We start from the raw sequence: 15,067 nt of genomic DNA, 5'->3' as shown, positions 1-15,067 counted from the left end.
TGTAATTTTTCTATAAATTGCCAGAGAAATGTGCTTTGTACATAGATATTTTATGCAGATGAATCAAATCTATTGACGATGGAATAAAACATAAATTGGTTAAAAAGTAATTAATACTCTGAGTAGTTTATGAGAAAAGTACTTTCTACTTTTACTTAAGTATTTTTTTTAACAATAGTAATTTTACTTGTAATTCAGTACAATTTTTCAGTGCTCTTTCACCGTATGGTTCAATGTCACTTTCAAGAGTGGGCCTATGTTTGTAAAGGAAATGTTCCAGATGCTGTTTAGCATTAACTTGGAAGTACCAATCAGCTTGGACATTTTAGAAGGAAGTGTTTTCTCTTGTAAAAACATAGAATCAGCATCAATGTAAAATTTAAATCAATATGCATTGCACGGCTTTAGCATATTCTGGCCAATGCTTTGATTCCTTTTTTTTTCCTGGATAAATTATTTAGCAAAAGAATTCTTTGAATATCTCCTCAGGCAGACATGGCTGCAGCCAGAACACAGCTGAGCAAAGTTCTGTTTAGCAGCAACAGCCCACAGACTCTTGACTGGATGTAAACATATTTGACAGCAGCACCTCTCATTAGTAAAACAATACTAGCAACAAGGAGCGTCATCCAAAGCCCCTAAATCCCCCTTGGAGAATGTCTTTTCACAGCTGCAGGCTCACAAGCACCAAAGAGGCAACTGCAATCCACCCATCCCTCTCTCAGGCCAAGGCCGACAATCTGAGAAGCCAGGGCGGGGGAAGGGGAAGCCATCACTCAGCCCAGGTCAGGCCTCCTGGGATAACTTGCCCCCCCTGTCCCTATCCAAATGATGTTGAGCTCCTCCAGTTTGGCTAATGCCCTGAACACCTGCCTCGGTACTGTGGGAGAGATGATCTAGTTTCAGTCAGGCTAGCTGCCACACAAAGCTGTGTCAGGGAGAGCTCAATAACACCTCTGTACAATACAACTAGCTCGGTGGAGATTTACTGCCTGAGGAAAATTATTTCAGACCGCATCCTTTGTGGCCAGAGATGCTGAGCAAGAAACCACAATGTCGCCGGTTCAAGTCTAGTTAGAGACCTTTTTTAATTACATGTCCCTCCATATGCCTTAGGGTCCATTTCACTGTGGTTCTGTGTTTAGTAACAGCCTTACAGACATTTATTTCCAAGTACTGTTTGATCCTGAACTTATAGGACATTTCGATATTGAAAAACATTTAAATTACTTTCATTCATCTTATAGTGTTCATCTGTTTCCAGTTTGTGGGGGGTTCTGAATACCATCCCAGCTCACATTGGGTTAGGGCAGGGTACACCCTGGACAGGTCACCAGCCCATCGCATTGCATACATACATAGAAAGAGAGAGACCAACAACCACTCACACTCACACTCAGACTTACAGGCAGTTTAGGGTCACCAATTCACCTGGAGGTAGTTCCAGTACCTGAAGGAAACCCACACAGGCACAGGGGAACATACAAATTCTGCACATAACTCCCAGAACTGAACCTATGACCTTCTTGAAGTGGGGCATCAGTATGCTATCATGCTGCCCTTATTTACTTTCAAAGACAAAATAATGGCATGAAAATGCTTCCCTTTCTCATGTTGAAATGTAATTAACCATTCCTGAAAAATTGCAAAGACTGTAATAGCTGTTGCACAGATGAAGTCTATTTTTAGCATCAGCAACAGAAGCTTTGTGGCTGATCCAGGTAAAAATTATGTTTGATTTCAGTGTTTTGTCTCTGCTCAGTTGGTTCTAGTAAAATAAGAACAATTAAACCAAATTCATTATATTTTTGAAAGTGTTTACAATCTTCACAAGAACTAAACTGAACACTGTTATTATACTGTTGTTAAAAAAAAAAAAAAAACCTTTTGCAGGCCATGTTTAAGATATCATCTTCACCTACAAATTGCCCCAGAGCTGGTTGCCATAGGAATAAGGTTAACTTATTTTCTTCTAGTATTCACACAAAAGAACAAACAGTAAAAGAGCCTTCATCAGATTTGACCCCCCCAGCCATGGGTAGATTTCAATATCACCCGAATGCTCAACAAAAGCTAGAAGAATGCAAAGGTTCTCCGGTCACACACACACATACAAAAAAACCCCATACCAAACAACTTCGTAGAGATACAGAACAAAACGGCACTTCATTTTGCCTGTAATTACACTAATGGAAGTTTCTTTGTTGGCCTCAGAGCTTCCAAACTGTGGAGCTAAAAGAGGATAGGCACTCTGCTGAAGGCCCCATTGTGCTGGGTAAGCCCCTGGCTTTGACAAAGAGGGAGATGGGACCAGTTGTAATTAGTTTAGCTCCCTTGCTGGTTCACATCTTGCCAGGCAAGGGCTTTGCTCAGTGAAAGGTGTCTCCACAGGCCCCTCTAACTGAAATGACGTTTGATCACCAGCTAAAGGTCCTATATGGAAGGGGGATCCCTGCCCTCCAACCTGACATTCTGTGACTAAATTGGACGAGGGGAGGAGGAGGGGTGGATTACATTAAAATTGTCAAAGTGAAGGGAACCAATAATGACTCTTAGTGAGGGAGGATAGCAAGGATTTTGTTCAGCTGCCGAGGACAGCAACATGCTTGCATAAGTCTTGAAATAAAGGTCAAGTATCCATTAAACAGGGCTGCACTCAGCAGATGAAAGGCTTTAGCCATATCGGGACAATTCTGTGTCACACAAATTTTCAATAAAAAATGGTACTGTGATGGAAAAGTCCGACATTTAACTCTTCTTCTAGTTAACCCAGGTTACTGTAAACTTTGTTGTATGTTAACGTAAACATAAGTTGCTTGCAAGTAAGACAGATTATTCAAAGTTATTCAAAGTCTGACAATGATGGCACTAATATTATATATTTTATCTACTAACACCCTTTTCAAGAACACTATAACAACTGTATGTTTTGAGAGTTCAGTGCTCTCTCACTGACTGTTCATACGTTCGTATCTGTGTAAGTCCATTCACTGAATGCTATTAAACTCAAGAAAAGACAGTTGACATGTGCAAACTCTTTTTCCTTTTTCTTTGTGAACTTTTTGCCACCACAGTACACAAATTCATGATTTAATGCTTTGACAGGGTCTCCAGAAAAACACACATTGCCTTATTCCATCAGAAAAAGGCCACTCATATTGAGCTTAAATGGAATAATCCAAACCACAAACATATTTGTAGGGACTTTTAGAATATACATTGCAAACTACAGTCCATAGAGAAAACAGAGGGGCTCAAGGTATTCATGGCAAACTACAGAGGAAAAATATTAAATCCTGCCACAATTTTACTGGATAGGCTCCTATTTACCAATGTTTGTCTTAACCCAACAACCAGGGGTGGCTCCCCTTTTTTCCCAGTATGGGTGTTGTCTTTGGGAGGTGGTTTGTGAGTTGAGCAGCCTCAATCGCTCCCATTTGAAAGTATACCATTTTTAACCACAACTTTGCCCTGTTTGAATGGATACCCTCTTCTCTCATTTACCCTCACCATTAAAGAAAAGGGCCAAAGTAATCTCGCCAAGCTCTAATGAGGGGAGCTCAGGAGGGCTGTACAGAACCAGGATGTTCGTGCCTTTGTTCTGGCCTTGACTGTCTTGATTCTTTTGTCATTTTCTAGCTGGGTCCACCACCCCGGGGCTTTTTAATTTGCTCTCTATTGACTCATGTTAATTGGGTTGGGGAGAGATGCATCCAGATTTCGACCCCAAGTTCAGTGATCTTAAACTTTCAATGTGTTTTTTCACACCTTTCACAAAAGATGCACGAAATGGGAAGAATGTGAGAGAGCGGAGGAGGAGAGGCGTTAGAGGAAAGGGAGTTTTAATTCTGTGTTTGAGCAGCAGTAGGGGTCTTCTACATCATTAATCAGTCTTGCTTGCTGCAATTGTGATTGAGTGAACTCACAGATTCGTGAGCTTAAGTGGCAAGCTGTGCATTTCAAACCTAGGCCTTCAGCGATGTCCTACACAGTCCTACTTGAATTTATTCACCTCTTAATACCATGGCTGTAGAAATCATTAGAGCATTTAAAATCAATTAACCTGCATTAACAGTTAAGAGTAGAGTATTAACCTGCATTAACAATTAAGAGTATTAAGAACATACTTGATTCAAATTGGTCAACTGCCAAAATTCTTCAGTGGTTAGTTTTAGACAGATGATTGCTGCTCTGTTGTGCGACCTCTTCTCATGATATCAAGCTCCTCCTGAAAGGTTTTCTTTGAAAATGGAGCTGAAAATATATCTGTGGCTAGATCTACTAGATCCCTCTTCTCCTTCCTCAGCCACTGTTGGTTAAAAATGTACAGGAATTAAAGTTTGCGGGTCGCCAGGGTCAGTTTTGCTAATGTTGCCTAAAGTAAGAGAGGCAGTGCTTAGTTTGCATAGTGTGTATGCAAAATCTAGTGTGTATCCAATCAATGTGATGCCTCAACAAGCTGGCCTCAGTGTCACCAACTTGAAATCTGATTGGTTGTTGCGACTGTACGTTCCCTTAAATTGGTCCACCAGGTATAAAAGGTAATATCTAAACTTCTATGAGCTGTACAAACAGAGCCTCTGTAACTATAACAACAAGCTCTGCGAGGCCAGACAGCAAAAATAATCTGACATGATTAACAAGAACATCAACAATTCTCACACTGCTGTGGTTGATAAACTTGTAAACCCTCCAGTACAGATAACTACAGAACTCCTCTCCACTGAGCAATGCCAGCTTTTTTAGTGAAAAAAAAAAAAAAAAATCAAAGTTAGTCAAACAAAGAAACTAATCTGTGTCTAAAACCTGGCAATAACTCAACTGTGATGTCACAATTTAATATGATTGAATAAAAAATCCTAAAAGAAACAGTTCAGCATTGGAACAACAAGCACTCTGGACTTAATTCCATCTCATTTTTAAAAACAAGTTTTACGTCATTACAAATTGGTCTCCTACAAATATTTCAGCTCAATGGTATCAGGTATTTATTCCAAGTAACTTAAGATAGCTGCCATTAAGCCATTTCGAAGAAAGATGCTATGACTTGTGGAATAACGCAGGGGTCAGTTCTTGGACCCCTTCTGTTCAATTTGTGTATGTTCCCTTTGGGTCAAATGCTACTGAACTTCAATATCCATTATAATAGGATTACAGATGATACACAACTTTATGTGCCAAACAAGGTGGCAAGTCCACCTTGTTTGGCTGTATAATTTGCTTGCATACACCATAAAGATGGATGTAACGTGTCACCCACAAGTTTCAGTTGGGTTCTTTTGAAACTCAAAGGGGGCAACTGTGTTGTCATCATCTTCTTAGTGCTAGGCTTTGGAGCATACATATCCTCACTCTCCCTCAACTCTGCAGAACATAAAGCCTTGATGAAATGTAAACAGGTATGTTTTACATTCACCCCTTAAGCAATAGCTTCCACAACTGTTTTTTTTTTTGTTTGTTTGTTTGTTTGTTTTGTTTTTTTAACCAGGCTGTAAATGTATTTATTTCTATTGTAACGTTGGACATTTTATCAAGGGAGTCTATGGGGTCTGTATGTGCATATGTGTGTGTGTGTGTATATATATACATACACTTAGCAGGAAAGCCTTCCATATTAATATTAAGGTTGAAAGGGATGACACAAACATGTCCTGAAAAGAGCACTGGGGTGTGTAAGTGCACAATCATTTGTTACCTACCTGTAGACCCACTAGACAGATGGAAAAAAAAGGCAGCACTGGAAGAGTCATGAAATCCAAGCAATTTGAAAATGCAACCCAAGGAATCTCATTAAGCAGCTCCACATATCAATGGTACAGCCTCACACTGTTGTTTTTCTTACAGAGCAGCAGCAGTCCATGGTGGATTTAACTGGATAATGGTATTGGTTTCACATCAGCACAGGAGCAGGAAGACCACACCGGATAAGCTGTGAGGACAGCCTACTTTGCTCCCCTTTCTCTCCACTTGTCTGAGTAATTATTCTTTAAGCCCACCTACCTAAGCAACAAAAATAGAATTGATTTACCATTATGTGAGGTATCACTCCTGCTGGGGAGGTCCTGTAAGGGTGACCAGACAGCAAGCACACACATCTAGCGTGAGAATCTGGGTCTAGCTGTGCAATGATGCACATTGGCTATTGATATCACCTTGTGCTTCCCAAAACAAAGAAGACAAGCTGCTGTTAGGCATATATATCCAGGCACCCTCACTTAACCGAAGGAAGAAAATGCTGAAAGGGAGTCAGCCTGGCCCACACAGTCACACACTGCTGGTTTTATTGGTTTTAAGGTCCCAAGTTTCTAAAAGGTTCCTCCTCAGACACAGTTTTGAAGTTACGATTGAATGTGAGAGGTTTAGGTTGATGATGGGCTTCTCATTAGATTTTAGTTTCATGACTGTGCTTTTTTCTTCAGATATTGAAATCCTTGTTTTCTTAAGAGCTATTTGCAAGCAGGAAAGTTCACAGCGGGTGGGTCACAGCGGGCTGGTCATGGGTGCGACCACACTGAGAACATGGACACTAACATATAAAAGTCGTTGAAACTGTCAATAGCCCAAGGTACAACACACCTCATCACTACTGTATTATATGTTGTTTTTCAACTATGAAAGACAGAGGACGCAAAGGAGAGAAAATGTCCAGTGTGTCCATTCACACATACAGAGTCTCACACAGAGCCAGATGATATGATAAGGAAATTACATAACTTCCTTTATGGTATGATTTAATAAATCTATTCATCAATCTGTTAATGAGCTTAATTTTAATAAATTCCAAAATGTTTGTGATGAACTTGCCACTCTCCATTCACACTGAGCCTGTATTCACCATGACCACTATAAATAGATTGTTTTCATCATTCATCATCGGGTATCATCATCTTTAAATACTGAAATATTTCACTCAGATGACTGCAACCTGGATCTCTGTGTGATGGACCAATGGTTCCCTCTGCTTTCATCTCATTTTACAACCACACTGTCCTCTTAACAGGTGCCAATCACAGCAGTCTAACTCGTTCAGAGCCCTGAGCGGCTGGAACTCATTGGAAAAAGCTGGGCATATATTTTTGCTGGCACAGGCCACATTCACCCAGAAACCAACGTGAGACATTCCTTGGGACGGGAAAAGATGGATCAGCAGGGCAAAAATTATGAGCTCTTGCAGGTAAGGAGGGGAGAGGAGGAGGAGAAGGTGGAAGAGGATAGTCAGCGTTCGAAGGACAACACTGTGGGTCACTGTGAAATGAGAAAACGCATCAGGAAACACACAAGGACATCCAGGATGCTATACATTTCTGTGCATGCAGCAGATTCTGCTAATGCATACAAAGTGAAAGTATGTCGAGTGAGTTGCGGACATGGTGATGGTTGGAATTCAACATCTGTTCCCAATGAAAGGTCTCACACTTTAGTGAGACAAGCAGGGTTTCCACTTTCAATGCAAAGAAAAAATTGAATGAAAAATGGAAAGGAAGGGGATTATCGTCTCTTGACCCATGCTAAAGGTAATACAAATGTAGACTAACACTGATTTACGATTAGTGCTGGAGAGAAAAGACAGATGAACTTCAGTGAAGGGCTTTGGGTTGGACTTTAAGGCAGGCTGCAGCAGTGAGAACTCTCAGTCAGGCATACATGGCATTCCATCATTATTTATAGAAAGTGCTCTTTCTCACAGCACACAGAGCTCCTCCTATTTCTCATTAATAAACCTCTCCAGTATACAGAGTGTAGCTTTAAGGTTCTTTACCATGTCCTCTCTGTGTTTTTCATGCTGTCTAAGATGTCAAAACTAGTAGCAACTAGGGATGAGCAATATCTGCATATCTGTTCAACCATCTACATTATCTGTATCAGTATTTGCACTCGTAAGGGGTGGAACTTAAACCAGAAGTGGGCTCGGTTTATACAAAAGTTGTATTTTCAAGCCTGAAATTGATATGGGTTGGTCAGAATTTGCAATATTTATTTATTTATTTATATTTATAAAATCTGACCCAGTGAAGAAACAGTGAGAATGAGAAACACAAATGCAGCAACCAGGTTGTCTTGGGCAAAAGAAGAATCAGGGATCAGAAGAAACGCCAACAAACTGAAGAAACATGATATGCTGTGTTTTCTTCTTCTTCTTAGTCTGTTGCTTATGGGAGGCTCCATGTCATGTGGGAGCAGAGCTAAATTCAAATGGAGAAGGGGTAGCCCGGCCATGTGCACTTTGGCTCGTTTTAACCACTAATGGTGTTGGCTTTTTGTCAATTCAGGGCCGGTGCAGCTTTAACACTCTGCGGTTTATGAGACGTCAGTGGACAAGGCCTATGCCAGACTTGCCACATGGTCGTCACATATGGTACAAAAACACTGTATATTGAGAGGTTATTAAAAACAATGACTCACATCAGACAGCAACGTCTGCGCTACAGCATTTTTCCATGGTTCCAGGCAAGGTAATTTAATTGTAAGAGACAACATTAGCCGAGGAAAAGGAAGATAAATCAAAAGCCAGGATAATCTCATACAGTGCCCTCAAGGATTTTGAAAACTTGTTGATTGCTTCCACCTACCTTTCTTCACTCCTTTGTGGCCACCGTTGGACAGTTTCATTAGCATTTCTGCTTATTTTCACTCATTAACAGACATCCAGTCTTATTCGTTTGTGCCTCAGTTATCAGCTCTCACCATATGCTGTGTAGGTGGTAAAGGGGTTTAGACAGATCCTTTGGACAGATCAGACAGATCTATCTGCTGGACCCACGAGATGTTCTTCTAAGTTTGACCGCTCGACAACATGAGTTTATACATCCCTTTCTATGTTTGATAACCATCCCCTATAGCCCTTTTCCTCTTTGTGTGTGTGTATGACCAAGAGAGAGAGAGAAAGAGAGAGACAGGGATGCACATTCTTCTCTACAGGCATTAATCATTCCCTTGCAAAGGTGTGCATGTGTGATATCTGAACTACATTCACTCGTGTTTGGGGTTTCTTTTATCTACCCTGTTGTAGAACAAAATAAATGTGTTCCACTCTTGTGTGCTGCTCCACCTGTTTAACCCTGCTTTTCACCTAATTTGACATAAAGTATTGTTGCTGTGTTTTTTGTTTTTTGTTTGTTTGTTTGTTTAGTTTTTTTGTTTTTAGGGAAAAGACCCAGTGTGATTTTGTTTCTCCCTCTGGTTCACTGTCTGTATATTTTTGTTTATTGTTGATTTACAATACCCTGCAGACTGATAGATATCGCTCCCTTTCTATCTGTTCCTCCCACAGTTTAAATGACCATTTGCTGAGCCCACCCCTGTACCTCACTGATGTTAAGTATAACTGTGGAGCTTTTTAGTCCAGTCTGAGGTTTTATGATGTCAAGGTTGCTTGGCAAATTTCACATCATTCTTGAACCAATGGGTCCTTTACTTCAGGCAGAACAAAAGCAGACCTCTTATTGTTCTCTCTTCTCATTTTTTGTTCATGACTGAACTAGCTGACACTTTAGTTGTAGCCAATAAGATAACTAACTTCCATGACTTGGTTTAAAGCGCCCTCTCTTTCTGGAATCAACCCTGTTCAAGGTTCAGTGTAAAAGGCATGATTAAAGGTCCAATGTTGTAGAAATTGAAAATCCATATCTTTGTGAATATATCTAATGTATCCCTATAAAAGATCCAGTCAGCCTATATTAAAAAGAGCTCCAGAGAGAATCCCAGGATAGAAAATACACAATAAAGCCCAAGATGTTCCTCCTTCTCCTCTATATATGGTTTATTCTGATTTCAAAGCAACTAAGGTTGTAAAGTCCACTTTACAAACTCCAGGCATTAAACTGGTCACTCACAAACCAATGGATGACGTCACTGTGGGTTGCTGCTTGGGTCAAACTAGGTATTCAAGTTATTTTTTTATGGCTTTATAAGATTGTGTGTGTGTGTGTCCTTTCAGAAATGTTACAGTTTAAATGTTTAAATGCCATAAAAATGATGCTGTAAAAGTACTCTTTTGAGTTTTCTTTCAGAAAATGTCTACTTTAAAACATGAAACCCACACCATAATGCTTTGTAGGTATCTTTGATGTAAAGCAGACTTGTTGAATGCTTTTTGTCCCAAAAAAGCATCTGTTAAGTATAGGTATCCTATTCCAAATCCAGGATTTTTCATAACCAGTGAAGATCTCTAAATCCTTTAGCATTGCAAATCTTGCAATATTCAGGGTGAAAATATTTTGATTTCCAAAAAAGAGGACACCCAACCCAGCCTCGAGATGCTAAAATGATACCTGACGTTTATTCAAATCCAGTGAGACACAGACATTTTCGTAAATTTACAACCGGACAGGACATGAAAAGTGGACATGTCCAGGCAAAAGAGGATGTTTGGTCAGCCTAACAATAGCTCATGACCAATAATAATAAGAATAATATAGCACTTTTCAAAGGCAAGATGTGATCGCTGTACAGTAAAAACAATTAAATAAAAACAACAATGAACAAAATTATTTATAATATTTACAGTCTCATGTCCACCAACCTTTTGGAAGACCAGTTTAACCTATACTAAAGGTTGTTTATGTTGTCCCAATGTAAACTGGCTTGCAGTTCCATTATAATTCCTTTACAAATCACTGGCTTTAATGCAGACCTTGTTCTACTTCAAGTAAAAATGAATCCAGTGACAATGAGCCTCTTCCATCAAGTCATTTTGATGCCAAATAACTGCCCTGCCCTGTGGGTTCCCACAGTGACCTCACTATGTTTTATATTTATCGATTTGGTTATTTTCTGTGGTTTACATATAAACCTCAGAGGAGCCGCTGCTAACGTTACTGACGGACTGACAGAGTAAGTGTTTTGAAAGCATATATGTTAAAAAAAAAAAAAAAAAGCAACTGTTCAGATCTATATTCCCATCCCATTAACTTTTGCCAGTGTTGAACAGTTGAGAGAACTGAGGGTGTTTTTGTCAGTGTAAGTGCAGAGGTAATTAATTATAGTAGCACATGTGTTAATTCTTCCCACCAGCTCCTGGTATGTAGGGGGCATCGGTTCACCCTCACCCATCAGCTATAGAGATGTAACCAACGTGACATCATACCTCACCTGCAGGGGCTTCTTGATCTAACCTGAGGCGAGATTTCAGATAGAGGCCATGGGCTGGCCAGTTTGGTTTCTTGGATGGGGATCAGCCACACAAGCTGTGAAAAGGTCCTGTGGCTTTCCTAACATTTCGCTAGTGTTACATTTGTTCTAGCTCCTCTCCACTTCCCCCGCCATCTGTGGTCTTAATGAAGCTGTCAAGAAGTTGTCATTCACTCACAAGTGACTGTGCTTCACAGTGCTTCACTGTGCTTCAAGTTCCAGAAATGGTTTTCAGCATTAAACATCATTGTTTGTGAAGTTTTGTTCTTGTTGTTACTGCTTCTTTACCTGTGATGACATACAATGGTTGGATTAAAAAGCAAAGGTCTCCCTCTGCTTGTGCTTGTTCTTGGGAGAATAGACTCACAGGATGCATTAATAGAATGAATGATGACAAATCACAGCAGCTCATCAAATCTTGAGCCAGGATGAAATGGTAGTCATGAAGAACAAAAGTGGAAGTAGTAGTATGGGTGCAAGAGAAGTAATGGAAACAACAGACCAATGAGAAGTTCAACAATGACAGACGGGATTTAGATTCTTGTTCACATGGTATCACACTTTGCTACAATGGAGGATTCATGGCTTCAAGCTTCATTTTTTATTAACTACCATTGTCCATTGTTTCAGCGGCATAGATGTCTAAAGGAAATATCGAATAAATCAGGAGTTAGAGAGTGTACACAGAAAGACCTCCACAAGTTGTATAAGTGTGTGGCAGCTACATAGAGGCTCTTCTATCATGGGGTCTACATTTGCAGCAGCCTACATTGTATCTCTGGCAGGGCCTTCAATGTTAATTAACTCCTAATTCAGCTTTTTCTCTGATAACCATTATCGTCACACTCATGTTGTAATCACTCTTAAGCTGTGTCTCTTCAGTGATTTGAGAAGGAAACGGGAAAAAACAGATCTAGCTCTAGTTCAATGTCTTTGAGGGGAGATTTCAAACCATGAGAAAAAAATATGGTTGAGACTTTTTCCACCGGACTTCATTAGGATTGGGAAAGGTAGAAGGGTTGGAGACATCTTTGTGAGCTATACAGTGCCAAATGGTGATGAGTAAGCAGTCCCTGGAGCCAGAGGTTGTTCTGGGCTGTAAGGAGAGCACCCAAACTGACATTAGACTGTTTTATAGAGGAGGAGGATAAGGTTGAGCCCAAAAAAAAAAAAAAGGCAGAGAGAATCAGCCAAAGCTAGCTGCAGCCCATTTTCATCTGCTGGCTGCTAAGCTTGGACTAACACCCACAACCACAGAGCTTGGAGCAGACCGCCGCTCAGTCCCTTTCATTTAACCACTCTTTTACTTCTCCAGCTCCAGCCTCTCTCACTCTCTCTCACTCTGTACACATCTGTCTTTGTCACTTTCTCCTTCCACCTTTGGCTCCTTCTCTTTCTGTATTTTTTTCCCCGTGTGGTTTTTTGGCTCCTCTTCTTGTCTATCAGCTAAACCTATTAAGCATTACTGAGGGGATAAAAATGTAGGGTAATGAAGTAACAATGGGAATTACACCCTGCCATGGATGAAGATGACACAAGTCTATTTATGAGGACAGAACAAATAAACTACAGTATCTTAGATGGAGCACCTGGACTGTGTTTGCCACAGTGTACTGTCAGGGCTTTCGAAAACAGCATTTTTATGTTTAATAAAGCTGGAGGGAAAATCCCTTTTGCTCACATAACTCTTTATGACAATAATAAAAAAATATATGAAACATTATGTTTGGCCTTAGCTTTAAAAAGTTTATTCTAAAATACCATTCTACAGAGTAAAAACCGCTCCGGATTGTGAAGATAACTACCCAATATTGGCTTGGTTTGTTGCAAGATTGTTGCATCAAACTTTATTCCTTCGCTCGCCAAGAGTTGTCTCCACAGGTGGACACAAATGACGATTTTAACTTTATCACCTACAGTTTTCTAATGAGGTTAGCATTCTAACCTCAGAGCCCTGACTCACCTTGTCACTTAGCAGCTCAGTGTAGCATCCAATCTACTCTGAGGCACAGGCTGTCAGAGGACGAATAGGTGGCAGAGGATCTTGTCACGTCACAATCACTACCACCTGCTCATGGCAATAGAACCACGCATGGAGAAAACTTTAATTAGTCAATTTAAAGTAAAGCTCCATTGCTCCAAGCTTATAACACAGCAAGAAAAAAACAGGTTTATTTTAGTATGCTCATATCTGGCATAGTTTCATGGGGCTGCACTACAGTTAAATGAAAAGAGAAACATATACTATCATGTGGAAAGTAATTTTCAGGTTTTGCTGTTAAAATCAAATAATGCAGCACACATATGTAGAGAAGTAATATTATATTTAAAGCTTATGGATATACTGGACCTGACTGAATAGGGGCCATAGTGGTTCACAATGAATCTGTGATTTCAATACCATGCAGAAGCAAGAACCTTATAGACACAGATATTATTACTACCTTCTGTACATGAACTGTTATCACATCACTGAAATTCTATTCATGGATCATGTAATGCCATCTGAGCTATCTCCATGACTACCAAACATGGTAGTCATGGTGAGGTGAAATACAAGCTGGGCCTCTATATAAAATCATTGTTTGGCCAATCTACAGTACGAACCTTTGCAGTTTCAAGGGACATCAACCAGACAATCATAATCAGTATTGTGCTCTTCTGTCACTTGATGATATTGCTCTTTCTGAGAGTGTGATAAGGAGATTCATATCAGTCCGTAGTCCTTTTATTGATTGATCAAATGTTTATTTGAGGACACATTCTGATGCACAGTTTCTTACAAGATACTTAACGTTAACCTTGATGGATACAACATGAATCATAATAGACAAATCAAACCCTTCAATTATTATATTGGGTTTTCTCTGTTTCAGCTGCCAAGGAAGTCTCTTACAGTAGCAAGAAAAAAGTCTCAGCATTTTTATACTTGATGTTGCTTAATGTGGAGATGTAGAGAAGTACCAGCGACACAAAGTCCGGAGCAGCTGCAGTCCACAAAGACAAAAAATTTGTTTTTGCACACAGAGAAGTGCAAACTCAGAGTGCTATGTTGCTAGGCAACACAGTAATCGTTGATGATCTCCTTACAGTTGATTGCAGCAGCCATGTATTAATATTTTATCAGGTGTATTGGTTGACTTTTGACACTTGAAATATCTATTCCAAAATACACTCCCAATCTCTGGTGACTTTGTCGCTCCTCCACCCTACCTTCTGTCTTCCACTTTCCTCCTGTCTGCATCTGAGTTGCAGTTCAGTTTGCCAGCACAGGAAAAGTGATAATGTTTAGCACTACAAGACATATTTATTCCCACATGGCTGGCCATATAGACAGCCAAAAGGATCCTTTTCACCTGTTACCTTGAGCGTGGAGGACAAAGAAGGCAAAGCAGGGATAAGGGCCCCAGCTGTGCCAAAGTGTGCCTTCGGCACCACCTTAAGAGTGATCAGACCTTCTCCATCAGTTTATTCTCTCATTTTACTCTGAGGATTTTGCCTCATGGGTGCACATATACAAACATTCAGAGAAGAGTCATCCATACAGATTACAACACGCACTGACGGGGTTGTTTCTCGCACGATGCTTTTGGAGCAACTTTGCTCGAGCATCATTTAAGTATCTGCTCATAACTCTCAGTTGCACATACAAACTGACTGGGTCCTTGTCTGTACACAAGAGGTAATGTGACATGACAAGCCAAATGTTAAAAGCAGACCTGCTAAAATTTACTGGTGAAGTGTATGTTAGTGACAGCAACTCTGGAGTCACTTATTTTCAAAACAGCCCATGTTAATGTTTCACTGTCAGAGGCACAAATATCCTTACTGAATATTTTCAGCAAATACATCATATCTCAACCAAAACTTAAAGTGTAGTAGTCTTGTCTTGACATTGTCTTATAACAGAAGTGGATATGATGACATTAGTATTATT

Source organism: Echeneis naucrates, chromosome 21, assembly GCF_900963305.1.
Source record: "Echeneis naucrates chromosome 21, fEcheNa1.1, whole genome shotgun sequence".
In the NCBI taxonomy this organism is placed as follows: Eukaryota; Metazoa; Chordata; class Actinopteri; order Carangiformes; family Echeneidae; genus Echeneis; species Echeneis naucrates.
This window is presented reverse-complemented; position numbering follows the sequence as displayed.